The sequence below is a fragment of the Euprymna scolopes genome, chromosome 27 (genome assembly GCF_053919585.1).
Source record: "Euprymna scolopes isolate OS-2025 chromosome 27, ASM5391958v1, whole genome shotgun sequence".
Classification (NCBI taxonomy): domain Eukaryota; kingdom Metazoa; phylum Mollusca; class Cephalopoda; order Sepiida; family Sepiolidae; genus Euprymna; species Euprymna scolopes.
This window is the reverse complement of record NC_136508.1, coordinates 67851034-67874250: the sequence shown is the minus strand read 5'-3', so window position 1 is coordinate 67874250 and position 23217 is coordinate 67851034. Positions and strand designations below refer to the sequence as shown.

General features: G+C 35.1%; 1 protein-coding gene across 1 annotated transcript in view; it reads left to right on the top strand.

Annotated features, from left to right (window-relative positions):
* LOC145248892 (uncharacterized) overlaps nucleotides 1–23217 on the top strand; it is a 115161-nt gene that overhangs the window by 55450 nt on the left and 36494 nt on the right. Inside the window, exon 2 of the mRNA XM_080110661.1 lies at nucleotides 4801–4861. The gene's annotated coding sequence lies outside the window, so the exon portion shown is untranslated. The remainder of the gene's footprint in view (nucleotides 1–4800; nucleotides 4862–23217) is intronic.

The following is a 23217-nucleotide window of genomic DNA, read 5'->3' as shown; positions in this document are numbered from 1 at the left end:
AAAAACTTTCCTTTCCATGAACAAAGTTTTGTTCCTAGAACATCCCATCTGCACAACAAATACCATGAAGCTGTTTCCCAGCCAATTACAACATGGCTGTCTTCAAGTCTAATGTAAACAAATACTTGTTGAGCCCTCTTAAATTAACAGTTCCTCTCAATGAATTTTATGCTCATTTTTCCGGTTGTTTCCAATCCTTGGTTGGTGGTGCTTACCATCTAACGCAGTCTCTTTAACCTTTATCCTCGAGTGGCTGCCAGATCTTAATAGATGGTAACACATTAGTTAGTAAAATCAAAAATCAATTTAAAGGCAATTAAATACTTTCCCTTTTTATGAATTATACTATCAAACGATATTTTACCAAATATTTTTTTTCTTGAATTACTTGTCTTCAAGATGCATTTTGGCTAAGATCAAAATGTAGTATCTGTTCTGTCTTCAGTCAGGAGAAATCTTTCTTGACTGAAGTAATTTTTACTTTTGTCTCATCCAGAGTTCCTGTTAAATACTGGTGTTTATACAGATCCCAATGTATGTCTTTTAATGTATGTATAAAATCGCAGTTTGTTGTCATGATGTATGTAATATTTTGTGTATCTACACGTAAATGCAGGGGGCATGTGCATGCGTGTGGTGATGTTTAACGCAAAGAATAGTTCACAGTAAACGGGACGAATAAACATCAATAAGAAACAATTCTTTCACGGGCTACTAACTCCAATTCACGTACCTTTTGTTTCATCCTTAATTTCCTCTGTGGCAGCACTTGTCTTGTAGACGCTGAAAGTAAGGACTTTTCCAATTTCGATGTATGATGCTGTTAACAGACTTTTTGTAAAACTTTAGATATAGCTTTGATGTCGGGTTGAGTTGCACCTCCAAGTTTTCCATGCTAATTTTTTTTTTTTTACATTTTGGCATAAGTGTTCCTTGGCTCTCTGGACATAAAAAACGATGCTATCACCAAGCGAATACTGTGGTAACGCAACCAAACTCCTAACTCGATCGGTCGTTAAACTAATATCATAAAATATTTCTTTGTTCTTCAAACTTCAATTGCGTCATCTCTTACATTTTCAAATGAGGCCAACTTTTGTTATTGTCTCTTTTGTTATTATCGTTCAATTCGGCCTGATTGTTATTGTTTACAAATTCCATTATCGTTAAATGATTTTCAAAATTTTATTCTCGAATACCTCAAGCTTTAATGTGCAAACTTGCATATTTGTCTAGCCAACCTACTCTCTAGCTAATCGTAGAACTCCACTCTGTTACGTGCCATTTGACCTTGTGTCTAACTTTGTCCTCGTGGAGTAAATATTGTTTGGACTATTGTTTTCAGCTTGAGTGTTATTCTCACATTTCGGTTGAGATAACCTCCAACCTTCTTCAGATGTATCTTGACGGTAGTTTTTATTGATGAATGTTGGAACAAATATTTTCGTTTCCCCAACAATGCATAGTCCTTAAAATTCAAAATGTGTGATGCGGTTATGAAATGGAAATAGTGCTGAGTCATTTCCATTTTTTTGTATTAATTTGGTTCGTATCGGTTAGATATGCTTCTAGTTTTTTTTTTTTTTTTTTTTTTTTTTTTTACGTATTATCCTTTCCACCATTCAACAATAAAAACGTAAGAATAATACTCAAGGTGAAAACAAAAGTCTGAACAATCTAAATAATATTAATCGGTTATAAAAAAATACGTGCAGTAGAACCCCGAGATACGGTCGACCTAGGATACTTTTTTTTCTCACAGAAGAGATGTTGCGAGTTTGTCTCTGATGTATCGTTATTTTCATGGAAAGTGTTCGACTGAGCTTCAATCTATGGTCCCCCCTCGCCAAACTTTCACAAGAAACACTCGTCTAGCTGTAAACACTGTCAATAATTCCCCCTACTTTTTATCTGTGCCTAAACCTAATCGTAGATTCCATGAACAAAGCTTCTTTCTTAGAACTGCACGCCTGTGGAATTGTCTTCCGTTTTCCTACTTTCCGGCTGACTACAATATGGTTGTGTTCAAGTCTAAAGTAAATAAGTTCTTGATGAGCCGTTCCATATAAGTTACCAAATTTACCAAATTTTCATTACTAATGATTACTATATTGTCCAATTTCTACTGTACACTCTTTAACCCTTATCCTTGAGTGGCCTCTGGGCCTTGATAATGTGGTGATGCCTATGTAAAAAAAAAAAAAAAAGGCTACGATGTGGAATACAATATTTTTCTGGCGCCTGGTTACGGTATTTGCCCGTCTTACGGTATTATTTATGTTATTTGATTATATACATGTGTATTATATACTGTACTGTATTTTGTTACTAATTTTTATTATGTACTGTATAAAATTTTGCTTAGGCCCCGCCATATGACAATTTCACCTTACGAACCCAACCCGGAACGGATTAATGCCGTATATAGGCACAGTACGTTTTCTTTGTCTTTGCATTGCTACTGGTTGACTTTCATTTTGTATTTGCGCTAACGTTTTAGACAACACAATCGTAATGTAAAAAAATAATAAACATAAAAATGAAACAATACATATCTAAATATATTAAGAGTTTGATGCATAAAAGCTGTTATCAAAATGACTGAATCCAGCATTGGATAACCAATGAAAGAATGATATTCCATAATGTCAAATAATTGAATAACCACGAAAGGAATGATATTTCATAATGTCAAATAATTGAATAACCAAGAAAGGAATGATATTTCATAATGTCAAATAATTGAATAACCAATGAAAGAATGATATTCCATAATGTCAAATAATTGAATAACCAAGAAAGGAATGATGTTCCATAATGTCAAATAATTGAATAACCAAGAAAGGAATGATATTTCATAATGTCAAATAATTGAATAACCAAGAAAGGAATAATATTCCATAATGTCAAATAATTGAATAACCAAGAAAGGAATGATATTCCATAATGTCAAATAATTGAATAACCAAGAAAGGAATGATATTCCATAATGTCAAATAATTGAATAACCAAGAAAGGAATGATATTCCATAATGTCAAATAATTGAATAACCAAGAAAGGAATGATATTCCATAATGTCAAATAATTGAATAACCAAGAAAGGAATGATATTCCATAATGTCAAATAATTGAATAACCAAGAAAGGAATGATATTCCATAATGTCAAATAATTGAATAACCAAGAAAGGAATGATATTCCATAATGTCAAATAATTGAATAACCAAGAAAGGAATGATATTCCATAATGTCAAATAATTGAATAACCAAGAAAGGAATGATATTCCATAATGTCAAATAATTGAATAACCAAGAAAGGAATGATATTCCATAATGTCAAATAATTGAATAACCAAGAAAGGAATGATATTCCATAATGTCAAATAATTGAATAACCAAGAAAGGAATGATATTCCATAATGTCAAATAATTGAATAACCAAGAAAGGAATGATATTTCATAATGTCAAATAATTGAATAACCAAGAAAGGAATGATATTTCATAATGTCAAATAATTGAATAACCAAGAAAGGAATGATATTTCATAATGTCAAATAATTGAATAACCAAGAAAGGAATGATATTCCATAATGTCAAATAATTGAATAACCAAGAAAGGAATGATATTCCATAATGTCAAATAATTGAATAACCAAGAAAGGAATGATATTCCATAATGTCAAATAATTGAATAACCAAGAAAGGAATGATATTCCATAATGTCAAATAATTGAATAACCAAGAAAGGAATGATATTCCATAATGTCAAATAATTGAATAACCAAGAAAGGAATGATATTCCATAATGTCAAATAATTGAATAACCAAGAAAGGAATGATATTCCATAATGTCAAATAATTGAATAACCAAGAAAGGAATGATATTCCATAATGTCAAATAATTGAATAACCAAGAAAGGAATGATATTCCATAATGTCAAATAATTGAATAACCAAGAAAGGAATGATATTCCATAATGTCAAATAATTGAATAACCAAGAAAGGAATGATATTCCATAATGTCAAATAATTGAATAACCAAGAAAGGAATGATATTCCATAATGTCAAATAATTGAATAACCAAGAAAGGAATGATATTCCATAATGTCAAATAATTGAATAACCAAGAAAGGAATGATATTCCATAATGTCAAATAATTGAATAACCAAGAAAGGAATGATATTCCATAATGTCAAATAATTGAATAACCAAGAAAGGAATGATATTCCATAATGTCAAATAATTGAATAACCAAGAAAGGAATGATATTCCATAATGTCAAATAATTGAATAACCAAGAAAGGAATGATATTCCATAATGTCAAATGATTGAATAACCAAGAAAGGAATGATATTCCATAATGTCAAATGATTGAATAACCAAGAAAGGAATGATATTCCATAATGTCAAATGATTGAATAACCAAGAAAGGAATGATATTCCATAATGTCAAATGATTGAATAACCAAGAACGGAATGATATTCCATAATGTCAAATGATTGAATAACCAAGAAAGGAATGATATTCCATAATGTCAAATGATTGAATAACCAAGAAAGGAATGATATTCCATAATGTCAAATAATTGAATAACCAAGAAAGGAATGATATTCCATAATGTCAAATAATTGAATAACCAAGAAAGGAATGATATTCCATAATGTCAAATAATTGAATAACCAAGAAAGGAATGATATTCCATAATGTCAAATAATTGAATAACCAAGAAAGGAATGATCTGTCATAAATTCGAACCTAATCTAATTCACTTTTATCTTTGCTTTCAAATTTCAGTTTCCCCAGGAATTTACTGGATGAATTTTCTTCATGATGCCATGGCTTCCTATTTGTTAAGGTAAGATTATAGAATTATAAGTTCGATCCTTAAAATTAGCATGACGTAAGTTTTGCCAAATGTTGCCGTCCTAGGTATGACCTTAAAATGACATCTTGTTGAGACATCCTCTTAATCAATCCAATGCTGTCCAGTTACCAAGTCATTACTTTTCTCTCACTATCCATCTGAGAAATTCATTAACTCTTATCCTCAAGTGTTTTATTGAGATTGGTAAATGATGATTCGTTAGTACATCAAAAACAAACAAAAAACAGATATAAAAGTCGGAATCTCTTGTGTTCTGCCAGCAAACATGAGAAGTAAACACTTTGTATTTCGATTGACTTAATAAAATAAGCAGCTATTCTGCCCCTCCCCCACCTCCTCATCAAACGACATAATTGTTTGTTTCAGCAGCCATGTTGAAATAGGAATCTAGGTAAGGAAGAGAAATGGTGACAGGTGTCATGTTAGGACGGATTGTGTAGGTAGGTAAGAAATATAAGGCGTAAGATAACATGATATAATCATCCACATGCAGTACTGTTTCGTTGTATCACAGCTCATCAGTTCTACGAGACTACTACCTTTCCTTAGCCGGGGATTGGACCTACAATCATCCCTGTTAATAATCGGCAGTTCTAACCGCTGGCCCATTGGGTTGCTGCTCGCAAATGACCTCTTCAAATGTCCGTTAAATAAACAGTCACCCACCGATTTTATAGTACTCCAGCTGTTTATTTATAAACAAACAGTGGACCTCGCTTTAAAGGTAATTAAGTATCAGCTAAGATATATTTATGACAGTGCTCTATCCAAAGAGGGGTGGGGCTTAAAATATACAGTCATCCACATACAGTACTGTTTCGTTGTATCACAACTCATTAGTGCAACTAGACTAGCACCTAGATTGAACTTGCAACCATTGCGTTGATAGTCGGCAGTTTTAACCATTGGCTCGTACCTATGAAGTGTTTTATTTATTTTATTTTTTTTTTTCTAGCTCTGACATTGATATTAAAATCCTATCTGTTCTGTATTCATTTTTTTTTTTGTTTCTGTTTTTTGCGGACTGTTATCCTTATCTTCATAGTTGTTGTTTCACTACATTTTGGCCAACTTATCCTCTGGCCTTCTTCAGGTTGTTAACCGTGATGGGATAGGAATGCTGAAGGGGCCCGTGGTGCAATGGATAGAGGGGTTGAGTCTCTACAGTTCCAGGTGAGCAGTGTTTGAAGAAAGCAGTTTCGACCCTACCTAAAGCAGGCCAGAGGATTAGTTGGCCAAAACGTTGTGAGAAAACAACTATGGAAGGAAGTAATTATTGGGAATACAATTACAAGATTCGGCATTCCTATCTCATCATGGTTAACCACCTGAAGAAGGCCAGAGGATTAGGTGGCTGAAATGTGACAAAACAGCAACTATGAAGATGAGGATAACAATTCGAAAAAAAAAAAAAAAAATGAATATACAAATTATGAAGCCTCATATCAAAGGATCCAAAAAAGAAAAAGAATATACCTATTATTTTATTTCAAAATCATTAGAACGAACTTCTGAAGATGGATATGCGAGCGAATCCGTGAAGGTTAGCTAATTTGCATATTCCTTTAAAAAAACGAGTATTAATTAATTACTTATTCATTTTTATGGCTTCTTATTAGATGATTAGTTTCATTTATTATGCGGAATTTTATTTCTGAATAGTTTCTGCATTGCATAGAATTCAAGATGAAAACGTTCTAGCATACAGAAATATTTACATATATTATTTTTTAATTTTTTGTTTTGTCTACTAATGTTCATCCCTTAAAAAGCATATCGCCACTTGGACATAAGGGGCTACTATTTGGGACCATGCCTAGAAAAGATTAACAAGATGTTAGTTTACGTTACATTTAAACTTCTGCATATCAGTACAGCCAGGGAAGCAGGTAACAGGAAGGGAATTCCAAAGTTTAGCTGTTCGAGGGAAGAAACTATTAGAATAGAAAGCTTTTTTGCATTTAGGGACCTAAACAGTGAAGAAGCGGTGAGATTTTGTTGCTAAGCGAGTTTGTCAGAGATATGTGCGCTTAGGGGTGCAAGTGCAACGAGTTCATCAAAACACCTTCCATTAAAATATTTGTAAAACAGGCACAGAGATGCAACATTGTGGTGATAGGAATGGGTTGGAGCTTAGTTGACAAAATGGGACTTATTAGATTGAAAACTCATTTTTGAACCCTGTCCAAGAGGGAGAGGTTAGTGGTAGATGCATCAGCCCAGATGTGGCAACAATACTCTATACATGGCGATAGTGATGCTTCCAAAAGTTAAAAAAAACAAACAAACAAAAAACCCACTAATCTGACTTGGGCGCCATCGACTAGAATCTAAATCAAAACGTATAGTTCTCCAACATTATTTGTTAGGATCTGAGCTAAGTCCATATGCATATCAAAACTTAAGATCAACGTAATTAAATGTATGAATGCATATTTGTACATACGTAGATGTACTTTGTTAACTTTTAGTTGACTTGCGTCTGACAAATTACAAATTTTCAATTTTGACCATTTAACAGCTATTTTTACTGGCTAAAAGCCAAATCGAATTTGTTCCACAAGTTGGGATCCTCTATATATCAAGTTTTAAGTCTGTAAACCAAAAATTAACAAAGTAGTTTCGTAGAGCATTCTGTACACAGACAAGGTCACTATATATATATATATATATATATATATATATATATATATATAAAAACTTTAACATTAAGACTCTAATTTTAAAGCAAACTCCCCCTACTACCCCCACATATTCCTCTTCCCCTCCATGTATCCCTATGCCCTCAGCCACACCAGAAATGAACTCCCCAGACCCTTCCCCACAAGTTCCTTAAACCCCAAAACTAATACATTACCGACATACCAAGCGCCCCCTCCTACCTTCCCCCTTGTTCCCTTCCTCTATTTCTTCCGCCCTCCTAGCACTCCCCCTGAGTCTTTCATCCCAAAATAGCGAACATTTCTGTAAAAGTCTGAGGAAGCTACAGACGGCAAAAAAAAAAAAACCGGCCGAGTAGCTGAAACAATAATGTAACTTAACAGAAAGATACGGTAATAAAAAATAAAACGCATATTTGCTCTACAACAGTATTGAGCATTTCTTCAGTTTTTATTAATTACCATTTCCACTATATATATATATATATATATATATATATATGATTAGATCACTCTGACAGATGTTAAAAAGCATTAAAAAAATAAATGTTTAAATTCAACAGCATTTCTCACGGTTAACGGTAGCCGAATGGATTAGGTCGTCGCTAATGAAGCCAGAGATGGCTTCTGTCGCCGGGTTTGAATCTATCAACTGGTATTAATCATGACACCCTGCACTGATGATTCCCAAAAGGATGAAACACTAGTGTCTGTAGGTATTTAATAATTATTATAGTAATTAATTTATATATATGTATGGGATTATTCTGATGAGGAGCATTAGGCTTCGAAATACCTAGGTATAAATAGCAGATAACACCTCCCCCAACCAATTACTGTCTCCTTATTACACTGACAAATAAATCTATGTATACCGACATATGACTTTATCTTGTCTGTAATTGCTATTTATATATATATATATTTATATATATATATTTATATATATATATATTATGTGTTTATTTTGGCATTGTTTCCAGTCGTTCTGAACCTCCACTTGCCACTGGTATTCAACAATGTTACGCACAGACACCTTTACCGTGGGTATCCATAGTCTGTCAAGACTGAACGAAGCCTTTATATATATATATATATATATATATATACACTCTTCCGTTGAATCCCACATACGAGGTTCAGGCAACTAAGTTGTCCGAAATCCACAGAAATGACTTGTAATTAGTGATGAAGATTTTATATAGGACCATCCACACTTTTTGGAATCAGTTTTCTTTCTAAATGCATGCCTTGATGAAGACTGAGGGTGCATCTCTCTTATACATATTGCATAAATAGTATTCCCAAATGGTCACCCATCTGGTATTGGCCAGGCTCAATGTTCCTTAACTTCTGTGAAATATGACAGTTGAAAATAAACTCCTCGGAGAATTCTTTGATATACTCATGTATGGGGCAAAAGCTATCTATAGAAAAAATTAAGGAAAATTATAGAGTAGAATTGTAATTAAAATAGAAATCAATTTTATCGTATATTTCTCATTCTTTATTGACATTTAATGAGTTATCGCTCCTGTTCTCCATTTTGCATTTGTACAAATGGAGAATTTGAAATAAACGATAAAACTCATCTATATTTTAATTAAAATTCTACGTTACAATTTTCCCTAAGTTTTGGCGTAAATTGTCTAATTTTTTTTTTTACATAGGCATCACCACTTATCAAGGCCCAGGGGCCACTCGAGGATAAGGGTTAAAGAGTGTACAGAAGAAATTGGACAATATAGTAACCGTTAGTAATGGAGATTCGGTAAATTCGTTAACCTATATGGAACGGATCATCAAAAACTTGTTTACATTAGACTTGAAGACAACCATATTGTAGTCAGCTGGAAAGCAGAAGATAATTCCACAGGCGTGCAGTTCTAAGAAAGAAGCTTTGCTTATGGAATCTACGTTTAGGTTTAGGCACAGATAAAGAGTGGGGGAAATTAGTGATAGTGTTTTCTGCTAGACGGGTGTTTCTTGTGAAAGTTTGGCGAGGGGGGGACCATAGAATGGAGCTCAACCGAGCACTTGCCATGAAAATAACGATAAAGTAGAGACAAACTCGCAACATCTCTTCTGTGAGAAAGAGGTTGCAGGGAAGATAAAAGGACATCCCCCCCCCAAAGGATATGAAGTCTATTTTGAACTCTATCAAGGCAGGATGTCCTTTCTAGCAGCTCTTGGCCATATGTGGTAACAGTACTCCATCCTTGGACGTACCTGGCTCTTATATAGATAGAGAATTGCATCAGCAGTGAGATATCTACTGGATCGATAGAAGGATCCCACCATTTTTCCAGCGGCCTTGGCAACGGATTTAATGTATGTGTTCCATTTAAGATCAGGAGTAAAGGTCAAGTCCAGAAGCTTGTCAAAACACGAGGCCTCCCCAAGACGAGAGCCATTCATTTCAATTGATGCCTAATGGGAATCAGAGCGTTGATGATGTAAAAATAAAAGCTCGGTTTTAGATGCATTAAAAGTAACAAGCCACCTCTTTCCCTATTGTACCACTTGCTCAAAATCAGAGGAGAGAGAATCAGAGAGAAGTTGGTCGTTTACGGTCTGAGATGTGCCACCATAGATAGTGTCATCAGCATAGATGTCTACGAATGATGTAAAGGGAAGAGAGTCGGACCCAGGATGGACCCCTGAGAGACTCCAGCATTAAGTATGTCAATGATTTTTCCTGTTAATTTGTTTCACCTGTGTATTTCTATTTACCAACATCTTTTTTTTTTTCTTTTTAAATTCTTTCTATTTTTTCAGCTCTTAGAAAGAAAATATTGAGTGAGGAAATATTCAGAGTAATTTATGACATGTCAACGTGACTTCAGACATGACGATGACCAGAGATGTTTTGTTAAAGAACCCCCCACCACACACACACACACACATACACACACACTATGCTAAATAAAATGTCGGTTATGAATTATTAAGAGTCATTAATTGAATTTACGAGTTTGTTGAGTTGAATTTCAAAAAGAAGTATTTGTGTATATTGTCTTTAAATTATTGAAAATATGAGCTGTGTTCTGCAATAAATTTTTCTCCCTCTGCACTGTCTATTCGCCTTCTGACTTTCTCCTCTCATCTTACCCTTATCCTCTCACTTCCTCTTTTTATGTAGAAATATTTAGATATTATTGTGTAAAGAAAAATAAAAGTTAAAGAGTATAAAGTATAATAAACTAGACAAAATACTATTAGAAATTCGCTCAATATATGTTACCATGACATAAGTTGACATATATTCGGTTGTTTTTAAGTGGTATTTTGTCTAGTTTATCATTTATAACACCTTTTCCCAAACTTACCGTGTTAAAGAGAGAGTCGGGAGCCATTTTTAATTTTCCAATACATCGGTAAACACTGCATGTTTTTCGAGCTGAATAAACATGTTACATTGAATAAAAACACAAAAAATATATCCAGTTTGGTAGAAAAGTAACTTATCTTGCTTTTGATAACATTTATTTGTTATATATTTGTTTTTTTGACAACTTTTTCGAATCTGTGTACAGTAATACAAACTAAAAAAAAACCATAATATTCGCATGTACATGTCTCGGTTTGTTTGTTTTCTTTACTTCATTTCTTTTAAAAGTAATTTAATGTTATGCTTAATATCGGGTAACGCCGGGTATATCTTCTAGTATGCATGTGTGCGTGTGTGTGTGTATGTGTATATATATATATATATATATATATAATGAGAAGGAGAAAATGGACGTTGCTTACTTTTGGCAGTGTTGTAACTCTCGCTTCCCTTATTTTGCCATTTAGTCCTCCCATTCCATGAGATGTTTCTGACAAAGGGGATAGACTTGCTGTTTTCTAGGTCGGAATCTATCAACAGTTATAGGTGATTAGTTTTTAACCTTGAAGCTGCAGTATTTTATTTATTTATTTTTGTCGCTCCTTGGACTCATCAGAAAACCCAGAAAATTCTCAAAGAGAAAAATGTGTAACACCTAAAAAAAAAAAAAAAAAAAAAATCTTACATCGAATCCATTTCCAGTTGTGTGAAATTTTATAATCCTTATCTACCGTGGGCCGCTATCATGTTATATATATATATAAAATATTTTTACTGAGGGTTAAATCAAGAATAACCTAAGGAAAGAGGTTAAAAGGATTGTCAGTTGCTATTTAAGCTTTGGTAAAAGAATGTTTCCTACAGTTGAATAAAAGCAACAAAACAACTACAATAAAGATTATAGTTTCTATGAGGGCATAAAAAATAACTAATCTATATTATGTATACTATGAATTAAAGAAAAGATGTACAACTTATCACATTTGAGTTCGTCTGTCTACAAGTTGGATTTATTTGCTTCCCCACTGAGCAAATTAGGCACAAGGCCGTTTTTTAATGTGGAGAGAGGGAGGGGGGAGGGAAAGGGGTATCCAGCTCCCGAGAGGTGGGAAATGGGAGCTGGATAGTAACTGTGGTCTGTACGGTGATCCTTACATTGACCAAGTTCAGATATGTGGGGTTACCCCCACATATGGTCTTTGCTAGTCTTTGCTTGCAGCATCTGCCGGAACAGATACTACACTTTAATCTTGTCGCCCGGGCCTGGTATTTATTTGCTTCCCCACTGAGCAAATTAGGCACAAGGCCGTTTTTTTAATGTGGAGATGGAGGGAAGGGGGGCACCAGCTCCCGAGAGGTGGGAAATGGGAGCTGGATTAGAAACTGTTGGCATGAAGGGTTGCCCCTTCAGTGACCAAGTTCAGATATGTGGGGTTGGCCCCACATATGGTCTTTGCTAGTCATAGCTTTGCAGTATCTGCCGGAACAGATGGTATTTATTTGCTCCCCCACCGAGCAAATTAGGCACAAGGCCGATTTTTAATGTGAGGAGTGAAGGGAGGGGGAAGGGAAAAAGGGGACCAGCTCCCGAGAGGTGGGAAATGGGAGCTGGTTAAAGGTCAGGTATGTGGGGTTGCCCCCACATCTGGTCTTTGCTAGTCATAGCTTGCAGTATCTGCCGGAACAGATACTACACTTTGATCTTGTCACCCGGACCCCTGAGGGGGTTTTGGGCAATTGTTCGTCTGTCTACAAGTGCTTGTGAGTGATCCAAATTTGAGATAGATGTGGTAAGTCGGTAAGTGCGTTGTGGGCGGATCGGAAGGATTTTTATTCTACTCTCACTTCTGTAAAGACGTGGTTTATGTGTAAGCATATCAATCTCTCTTTTCTCTTCCTTTGTTATCCTCTCTCTCTTCCCTTTGTTATTCTCTCTCGCTCTCTTCCCTTCCTTTATTCACCTCTTCCTTCTTCTCTCGCTCCTCTGATGTCCCCTTTTTTTCTTCAAACCTTTCTCCTGTTTTATCTTTTTTCTCCTTTCCTCTTCCCGTCTTTCTGTATATCTATCTATTATATAAAAGAAACTTTATGTGTGAGTTTCTTCCTTATCGATTCGGAAATGGCTTTACAGATTTTTATGAAATTTCACATAAATGTATATTATGTATCTGGCAGTGTTCTTAGATTAGTTTTTGTATCAGAATATCTCTGGTAAGTATCGATAATCGAAAAAATCCGATGAAAAAGGGAACAGTTGATTTTGATCAAAATTAACACCTTATACATCCTATCACAAGTACATTTAGAAGTTTTTTTTTTACCACACAAGCCAAAAGGGCCGGCATATAAAATCAATAACAGGTTCTTTGATATGACAGGGGCACATTCGGAATGGATGTTTCTGTTTAGAGCATAATTGAAGCACGATACTTGAATTTTGCATTTTAAACTTTAATTCAAGCCATTGTATATAACAAATAATTTTATAAGATCAACAGTAGGTTCTCTACAGTGCAATGTAGTCTACAATGTATTATAGGGGAGGAATGTGAAGTTTCCTTCCGGTGCACCACGGTGGGTTCCCAACTAGAGCAGGTAATCAATCAATTTGATTGAAAAATGGGCGATTTCTCCGATTTCAATGACAACAAAAATGTAAGAGTGTGAAACATTCGTTGATAATCATTCAATCCCACACAACGTTGGGTCTCTCCGCTAGTATGTATGTATTTAATGTAATGAGGCATAATCACATTGACGCACTGGTTCCCGCTGGATTACTGAAGTTAAGCAACATTGAACCTGGTCAGTACTAAATGGGTGACCATTTCAGACTTCCGGGTGCTGTATATGCTCTCTGCTTATCTCGGCATCTTGGACTTCTCCTTGCCACTGGACTCAAACAATCTCTCTCTCTCTCTTATATATATATATATATATATATATATATATATATATATATATATATATATATATATATATATATATATATACACTCATGAGCAAAACAAAATGGGCCAAGAGTGAAAGAAGGAAGAAATCGATTTTTCAATATTTTTCCATTAATTTTTGTTAATTTTTTAACTGAAAATTTTGAATTTTGCCGATCATTATTATTATAACATATAATAATAGGTGGAAAAATTAATCCTAAAAATGGTAAGACCGCATTTTGGTGAGAATATAAATAAACCGAATTGCAGAATTAAAGCAGTCAAAAATGACTTACAAGCAGATTTTTGATATTTTAAGAAAAAAAAATGTGAAAATACCTCTTTCTATAGTGAAGCGAATTGGTCAAAAGTTTGAAGTCGAATTCTTGGTAAAAGAGAAATGTGGATCTGGTTGCCCTAGAGCATCCACTTTGAAGGACGACCACCGGCTTAAATTAACTGTTTTGAAGGATCAAAAGAAAACTTATGTTGACCATAGCAAATAATTCAAAACAGGGGCTGGAAATTCTCTTTCTAGATATACAATATCTAAACGAATGAAAGAATTGGGATTTTCCTCTAAAAGGTGTGCAAAGAAGCCATTTTTATACAAGAAGAACATCAATGATAGATTTTTCTCGTGTTATGGCAAGAAAGATACAGACTGGTTCATGAATATTTTCTGGTTAGATGAATTAAGATTTTGTCTTGTTAGTGATGCTCACGATGTTGCCATTGGAGAACTGGAGAAGGATTTTCACCAAATTGCATAAAAACGACAGTTAAACATGGGAATGGAGGGACAATGGTATGGGAACTTTTACTGCAGCAGGAGTTGGAACTTATTAGATATGAGAAGTCAATCAAGGCAAAGGAATACATTCGAATATTAGAAACAGGACTGTTACTAAGTATCCAGAACATTATTTTTCAACATGATAATGCGTCTGCACACACTGCTAAAGTCACAAAAAAAAACGGTTTTCTAATAATTCAATTGATGTGATATTTTGGTCAGGTCAAAGCCCCGATTTAAACCCAATTGAGAATATTTGGTTCATAATATCTCGTGCATTGACCGGAAGAACTTTTGAAAACAATGACAAACTCTGGGAAGCTGTGCAAAGCAAATGGAATAGCCTCTCCTTTTCAGTGTTCCGCTTTAGTTGAGAGCATGTCTAAAAGGATTGATCTTTTAAATAAATCAAAAGGGAATGCGATTCCATACTAAGCATTTATTAAAGTAAATGTCTTGTTCTGTGTTATTAGTCTCGTTTAAGTTTCTTTGTTCATTTGTTCTTTTTTTCAATATAGCTTTTAGTCCAATAAAATGTACAAAATTTGTTTGGCCCATTTTTTTTTGCTCACGAGTTATATATATATATAATCTATAAAAGGGAACGTGTCTGTCTGTGTGTGTACATTTCCCTACGCAATAACTCTGTCAATTTTTAGTCTACAGACTCGAAATTTGATATACATGGTACTGAGATTTGGGAAAATCTGTGATCGGTTTTCGGCCGTTTTTTTTTTTTTTTTTTGCTCAGTATACACCTCCAAACACCCGGGCAAGGCCGGGCTGAAATGCTAGTGTATCTATAAAAGTGAACGTGTCTGTCTGTACATTTTCCTACGCAATAACTCTGTCAATTTTTAGTCTACAGACTCGAAATTTTATATACAGAGTACTGGGATTTGGGAAAATCTATGTGATCGGTTTTCGGACAGAAATTTGGCTGTTAAGGGGATCAAAGTTAAACGATTTGACTTTTGAGAACTCTACCAAACTCCTCCGACAATTTGGGGTCTAAACACTTGAAACTTTAGATATAGGTTCCTTAGACATGGATCTAACTTAATAACTTGATTTGAGCCCCAAACAGCAAATGTTAAGGGGTCATAATAGGGGTCAAAGTTTTAAAAATAGACCATTTTTTTTGCTCAGCATACACCTCCAAACACCCGGGCAACGCTGGGCACTCATGCTAGTATATATATATATATATATATATATATATAATCCTGGTTTTATTGTATATATGTAAACAGTGAGCTGATGCTTTTTTTTTTCTTAAACCTGTCACATATTCTGTTTCCTAAATTCAAGTCAGGTATTTAAGGCTCTCTCTCTCTCTCTCTCTCTCTCTCTCTCTCTCTCTCTCTCTCTCTCTCTCATTGGAAACAAATATGTGGCCCTTAAATCAGCTTTCCTGAGCAAGTGTTGTCATAGCAACAGCTTACAGAGAGTCAAAATCCCTAAATAAACTAGTTCTCGTGTCCTTCTCCCTTCCTCGGCCTTTACAAAAGTCGTTTTTTTTTGGGGGGGGGGGTTGCAGCTGACATTAAGTGTTTCATTTTGTATTGCCCTGCTTTCAACTCGGATATCTTGAACATTTTGAATCTTTGATAGAACATGGGCGAGTAAGAAAACTTATTTTTGCTTTAAAGAGAACACACTGATTAAACTTTAATCATAGGAAACAATTTATTTTCTGATCAGTCAGTTTAAGGTTTCGAAACTACTTTTGAATTTCAAAATGTCGCAGTAGTAGTTAACACTTGTCAGCCATTTTAATCTGCGATATGATTCCTGGCTTGGGTAGAACCATTTTGGACGATGATTGTGTCTTTTAGTATTGCCAAGAACCATACCAACATTTAATACACATTGGGGTATAAAGGTTATGCTTTAGCGAAGGAATAAAATGAATATGTATATAATGGTATGTACTTAGAAAACTGGAAATAGACGAAACCTTAAAGAAAAGAGGGGTCACCAGGTAGCAAGTTGTAATTAAAATCTAAATAATTTTGTAGATGAAAAACAAAATTTTCTTAGAAAACATTTTTATAGCTACAATTTTATAAACATATGGAAGTTGTTTTCAATCGATACATATTTATAGGGCAAAACAAAATGTTAATGTGTGTATTATGCAATGTGAGTATTTGGCAACGTAGCATTGTGTATGTATGCGTGTTGCTTCACCTTGTTGTTAGTACGTGTGTGCCTGTGAGTAGCAGTTCGTTTCTGTTCGCTTGACTCTCGCTAGTGTGTAAGAAATCTGTGCAAAGTGAGTTATTTCACTTCACTGAGAACAGGCTCATTTTTATGCTCATTCCAAGAAAGTTTTGGATTATGTAGGTGGCACGTAGCATATAATGTAAGGCTATAGAAAAAACATTCTAAATTGCGAATGTATCGCACTATGTGTGGGGAAGAGTATCTCGATGTTGGTGTGATTTTTTTTTTTTTTTTTTTTTTAATAAGGTTTCTACATATATTCTTAGTGCTCATGAATGCCCTAGTAATATGAGAATAATATTAAAAAGACATATGTAGAGAATTATATATGGAAATATCAGTATGAGCCGAAACAGTTGTACGATTGTATAATAGTCATTTTTTTTTCTTTTGATGAGCATAAAAGTGAGTGTAAAGCGGTACAGTATAAAAGTGTATATATGTCATAATCACGTTTACACACCAAGTCGTGTCAGATCACCGAAGTTAAGCAACATTGAGCCTGGCTAGTACTAGATGGGTGACCATTTGTAAATTCTAGGCGCTGTATGTTTTCTCCGCTCATCTCAGCATTGTTTCCAGTCGTTCTAAACCTCCACTTACAACATCTCACGTTCTAAACCTCCACTTACAACATCTCAATGGAGGTGTGTTTAAAGATTATGCAACTCTTGCCACAAAAATTCCATGCACAAGTACACTTGCAGTGGGTATCAATAGTCTGTCAAGACTGGAGGAAGCTACCATATTTGCCTACATTTGTATCGATAGTGTCCTGGCAGGCTAGCTTCAATTTTGCTGCTTTGGGATGAATTTTGCTTAGTTTTTCTTTGATTGGTTGTCTCCCCTGTAGCTTTGCCAGACCACTAATATATATATATATATATATATATATATATATATATAGGATGACCCCCCCCCCCCAAAAAAAAAACAGGACATTCAATTGTTTTTTTTTTTTAGCATTTTACAGTCAACGGAGAAAAAAAGGCAAAAGACCCTAGTGTTTTCATGTGATGTTTTGAATATAATAAACTAGTTATAACAAAGTTTCATTTCATCCGGACAAAACACTGAAAAGCGGGGCCTAATTAGAGTTGGGGCCCGTTTTTTTGGGTCACCGTGTGTGTGTGTGTGTGTGTGTGTGTGTGTGTGTGTGTTAATAAAATAATCCGATAATTTGCATATTAGAAATGAACACTACAAGAAAACAACACTACAACTTTATTTTAAAACTTATTAAAAAAAAACAAACAATTCAGTTAACTTGATGATGTAAAGGAACTGACATCTATTCAATTTAACCGCCTTCAGCCTCAATCATGGGTCTGGAACTGGGAGCATGCCTTTTCCACAAGTGCCAGCAGGAATTTGATGAATACTCAGCAGATGGTGGTGATCAGGGTGGATTTTGTGTTGTGTGAGGTCATGTTGGTGATGTTCTTGCCGTATGACCAAACGAAGTAGTCTAACGGGTTCAAGTCGGCGGAGGAGAGGGACCAGTAACAAAAGGGTACAAATTCGTAGCACTTGTTCTGAAGCAAAGCCTGTGTCTCTTTGGACTTGTGGACCGGCGCCAAGTACTGCTGCCACACTCAGTCTACCAGCGGTCACCTGATTGCATCAGGTACATTTTGGTGGTGACTTTGAAGCAGGCTTTGAAGATGTGAGGTTGCGTGATGTGACCCTCACTTGAAACCACACCAAAGACCATAACCGTGGCCAGAAACTTTGTTTCCATCATCATGGGCACGTCCCTGTTATCCGGATTTGCATTTTGAGGGTGCTGGCAATGGTCCTGTTGTCATAACTTAGATTGGTAGAGAGCATGAGTTGTACAGCGGTGCATATCCGATCTCACTTGTTGAACATTGTGTCATTTTCAGACATAATAGAAGGCTGTTATCGCTCTTGGGATTTGTACACAACTGGCCAACTAGTAGATGGTCTACAAAAAATAAAAACAAAAAAAAAAAAACTGGTTTTCATCAAACGGAAATGGAACCACTGTCTTTACTAAGGCGACAACTTTATCGTTCCACCCTGTATTTTGTCGAACTTATTTCTTATGTTCCTCTGAATACCTCTCCTCTTCTACGATCCTTGATCTCTATTCAATGAATAAGGTTCAGGGTTTTTCTAATGTAACCTTTAACTGCCCTGCATCTGTCCAGTGAAGATGACTCTTCAACCCCTAATCCTCCAAAGCAAAGCATCCTATGCTTAATACTTACACAAAAGAATCAGTAAGCTGGTTCAGGGATTACCTTAGTTTTGTTTATTCTTTACCATGACTCGGTAATAATGCGAATCAGATGTTTAAAAGTCGAGAGATCAGTTAAGCCTCCAGGTCAAAATTTGATCCTTTATCCTTCTATTTCATATGCATGCATACATACAGATAAAAAAATTAAAAAAAACATCTCATAAGGGTAAAAAAAATAAAATAATGATAAATATTATTTATCTGCATCCAAATAAAGTAAGGGCGATTTTCTAAGTAAAAAATGAGCTTCAAGGCGAAAGCGATACTTAGCCGTATTTATCGTTAAAAAAAAGAAAAAAAGCAACTAGAAATCTTCACTTTATGAGGGATTCAAACACACATACTTCCTTATACACTTCAAGGTCATTCACTTGTGAGGACTACTACTACTACTACTACTACTACTACTACTACTTATTTAAAGATTATTTGGTAAAATTTTATGGCAATTTCAGGACAAAATAATAAGGAAATATAAATATTTTAAAAACAACGCAAAAAAAAGCAAAAGGTTTATTGGGTTTGTTGCAAAATAACTTTTCTGTTCACGTGAAGAGTGAGTGAGTTGAAAACAGGACCTGTAGGCTGTAGGTAGCGATCCGTGATGCTTTCGGATGAGTTTCTGGTGGCTGAACAGTCCGATGGTCAGATTATTTGCAACACTCCATTTTGGCTTTTACCGTACATAGATAGATCAAAGAAATATTTAGATTTTTTTTTTCTTTTAGCTCAAACAAGGCATATTGTCACTTGGAACATAAGAGGCTACTACTTAGGACTGTGGAGAGTTGAGCAGCGAGATGTTTGTTCACATTGCATTTAAACTTCTGTATACCAGTATAGTCAAGGAAGCAAAAAAACAAAAAACAGGGAGGGAATCCCAAAGTCTAGCAGCTCAAAGGGAAAAAACTATTAAAGTAGAAATCTTTCCGGCGTCTTGGAGCCTCAACAGTGAAGGGTTGGGATGTTTATGCGGGAGTATGTATGTTGTGGGGAGCACAAGTGCTTCGTCAGAGCACATTCGATTAAAGTACTTATAGAATAGGCACAGAGATGCAATATTTCGGTGATGGAACAAGGGTACAAGTTTCGTTGATCAAGTATGACCTATTGGGTTGGAGACCCTTTGTTTTTCCTTTTTCATTTTTTCCCTTTCTTTCTTTTTTTGGACCCTGTCTAAGAGTGAGAAGCTGGTAGTGGCTGCACCAGCCCAGATGTGGCAACAATACTCCATGCATGAGCGAATGGTAGTTTTGAAGCTCGATCCAACCAATAGACTGGTCACATCATATCCTAGTATCTATTCAATCTGATCTAAACCTTATTTCTCCTTTTAATTTTTCTCACAAATATTAGGAGGCGGTCATTGAGGTTCAACCGTATAGAAAAGAAAGACAATTACCACTGCTAAGGAGTAATGTTTTCTGACAGTAATGACTCTACTTTCTCTATAAAATTTTCTTCTAGGGGTAATGTTTTCTAAGATTAATATATTCTAAGAATCTATGTATTAATACGATAGCGTGTGTGTTGTTTTATGTGTCACACTTACATCCGGGTCGTTTAATTGTTATGTACTTCCATTTCTTGTCATAAATAATTTTACCAAGAATTAAGTTTTGGTTTCGGTTTCGCTTATGGCTGAAGGAACTCAAGTTATATATATATTATTTTTTTTTTTACATAAGTTTTTATTTCGGTTTTGATTCAAGCTAATGCACCCAATTCATATGGATATTTTTTTTATTTTGAAATCGCAACTTTATAATATATAAAAAATCGATAGAACATTAACTCTATAATAATATATACAAAATCTATAAGAATTAAAATATCATATTTAAGCATACTTTACGACCGGGCTTTGCCAAGCGTTTGTGCTAGCTTAGATAAATACTTTTGCAGTTTTAACAAAAAAGCTACAATAATATCAGAGCGTCTCCATTTACAGTGAACATCTACAGAATGCCAACATCAATATATTACATATGAATGAGTCGCCTGTGGAATTTCCACAGGTCCTGCTAGTATAAAATAATTAGCCTAACTTTAGAAGTCTGTCCGGCATTGCTCGGTCGTAAGATATGCTTAAATATGATATTTTAATATATGCAGATTTCATATTTATTATTATAGAGCCAATTCTCTATTTATTATTATATTGTACCCAATATATAGTAGTGCCTCTCTGACATGACCCAGTTGTAAAATACGCTTATATAGTTTTTAGTTCATGCAGATTCTGTACTTATTATTATAAAGCAAATGCTCATTGATTATTATAGTGTACCTAATGTATAGTAGTGATTTCGAAAGTAAAAAAAAAAAAAAAAATGACGTAGATACCATCAGCTAGAATCAGAATAAAAACATAGCGTTCCAGCCTTAGTTGTTAAGTTTGAAAAGTTTGCTAAAAATGACGTCATGATGTAAAAACTTTAAATGGTGACAAACAAATTCAGACTTTTAGCATAATAATAGATTTGACGACTTTATTCAGTATTAAATAACCCGTAGATGGTTGATAACGAATCAACTTAAATCATTAGCAATGCTCAACATGTCTTGTCAGTTCAAAGCCTGGACAGTGTTAAAAACCGACTTTATAATCTAGTAGGTGATGCCCTTTTCTCTTTGTGCAACCTCTTCCCCACAGAAGAGACGTTTCGAGCCTGTCTCTGCTCTACCATTATTTTCATGCAAGTGTTTGACTGAGCTCCAATCTATGGACCCCCCCCACCCTTGTCAATCTGTCACAAAAAAAACACTCTTCTAGCAAAAATCATTATCAATAATTTCCCCCACTCGGTATCTGTGCCTAAACATGAACAAAGCTTCTTTCCTAGAACTGCCTGCCTGTGGAACTCTGTTTCGCAGGACTACTTTCCAGCTAACTATAATATTGTCATCTTCAAATCCAACAAACAAGTTCTTATTGAACCAACCTCATAAATAATCTAATTATGCCAAATTTCCACCACAAATGATTACTGTACACACGTTAACCCTTACCCTCGAGTGGTATCAGGGCCTTGCTATATGGTAAACGCCTTGTAAAAAAAATAAATAAAATAAAAAGCCAATGAGAAAAAGGCAAGGTTATCCATGTTGTAAATTGAGTGGGGAAAATGACGCCCTATATAGTCTGGCTTGTTTGATCGGATTCTGAACTAGGACACTTTTTTTTTTTTTGTAATTTTTTTTTAAAATTCAATTTTCACTCCAAACAAAGCACAGTGCTACTTTGAAGTAGGGGACTACTATCGGGGACATAAGTTGCAGGGATGCTATGTAGGGAGTTGAGCAGCGAGATGTCTGTTCACATTACATTTGAACTTCTGCATGTCGATACCGTTGGGAAAGCAGAATCCCAGAAGGGAGTTCCAATATCTAGCAGTTCTATTGGAGTAGAAGGCTTTCTTACACCCAGGGATCTCTACTGTGAAGGGGTGGGATTTAGCTGCTTGTCGGGGGGTATTCACGTTGAGGGGGTATAAGTGCTTGTAGTTCATCAGAGCATTCACCATTAAAGTACTTGTAGAACAGGCAGAGGGGTGCAACATTTCGTCGATGGGACAGAGGCTGAAGCCTAGACAGTTCAGGACCTATCAGGTTGGCGACTCTTTTGAACTCTGTCCAGGAGTGAGAGAAAAGTAGCGGATGCACCAGCCCAAATGTGACAACAGTACTCTATACATAGGCGAATGGTAGCTTTATAGAGGTACAGGATACATTCAGGCGTAAGTAGTTTTCTAGCATGGTAGAGAGAGCCCACCTTCTTCATAGCAGCCTTGGCAATGTTCTCAATGTATCTATTCCAGTTCATGTTCCCTATAAACGTTAGGCCAAGGAGTGTAAAAGAAGTACTTTTAGGTAATGTGTTCTTGGCCATTGCTATTTCTTGTAATTATTGAAGGAAATAAGCTCGGTCTTCGCAGCATTGAAGGTGATCGTCCATTTTTGTCCCCATTCCACTACAGATTGGAGGTCTTCCTCTAGTGTTTCTGCCATGTCCTTAGGTATGGGTTCATTTGTTTTCCCCTCATGCCTGTTATAGAGAGTGGTGTCATCAGCAAATATACCCATCTCAGAAACAATTTTATCAGGGTGG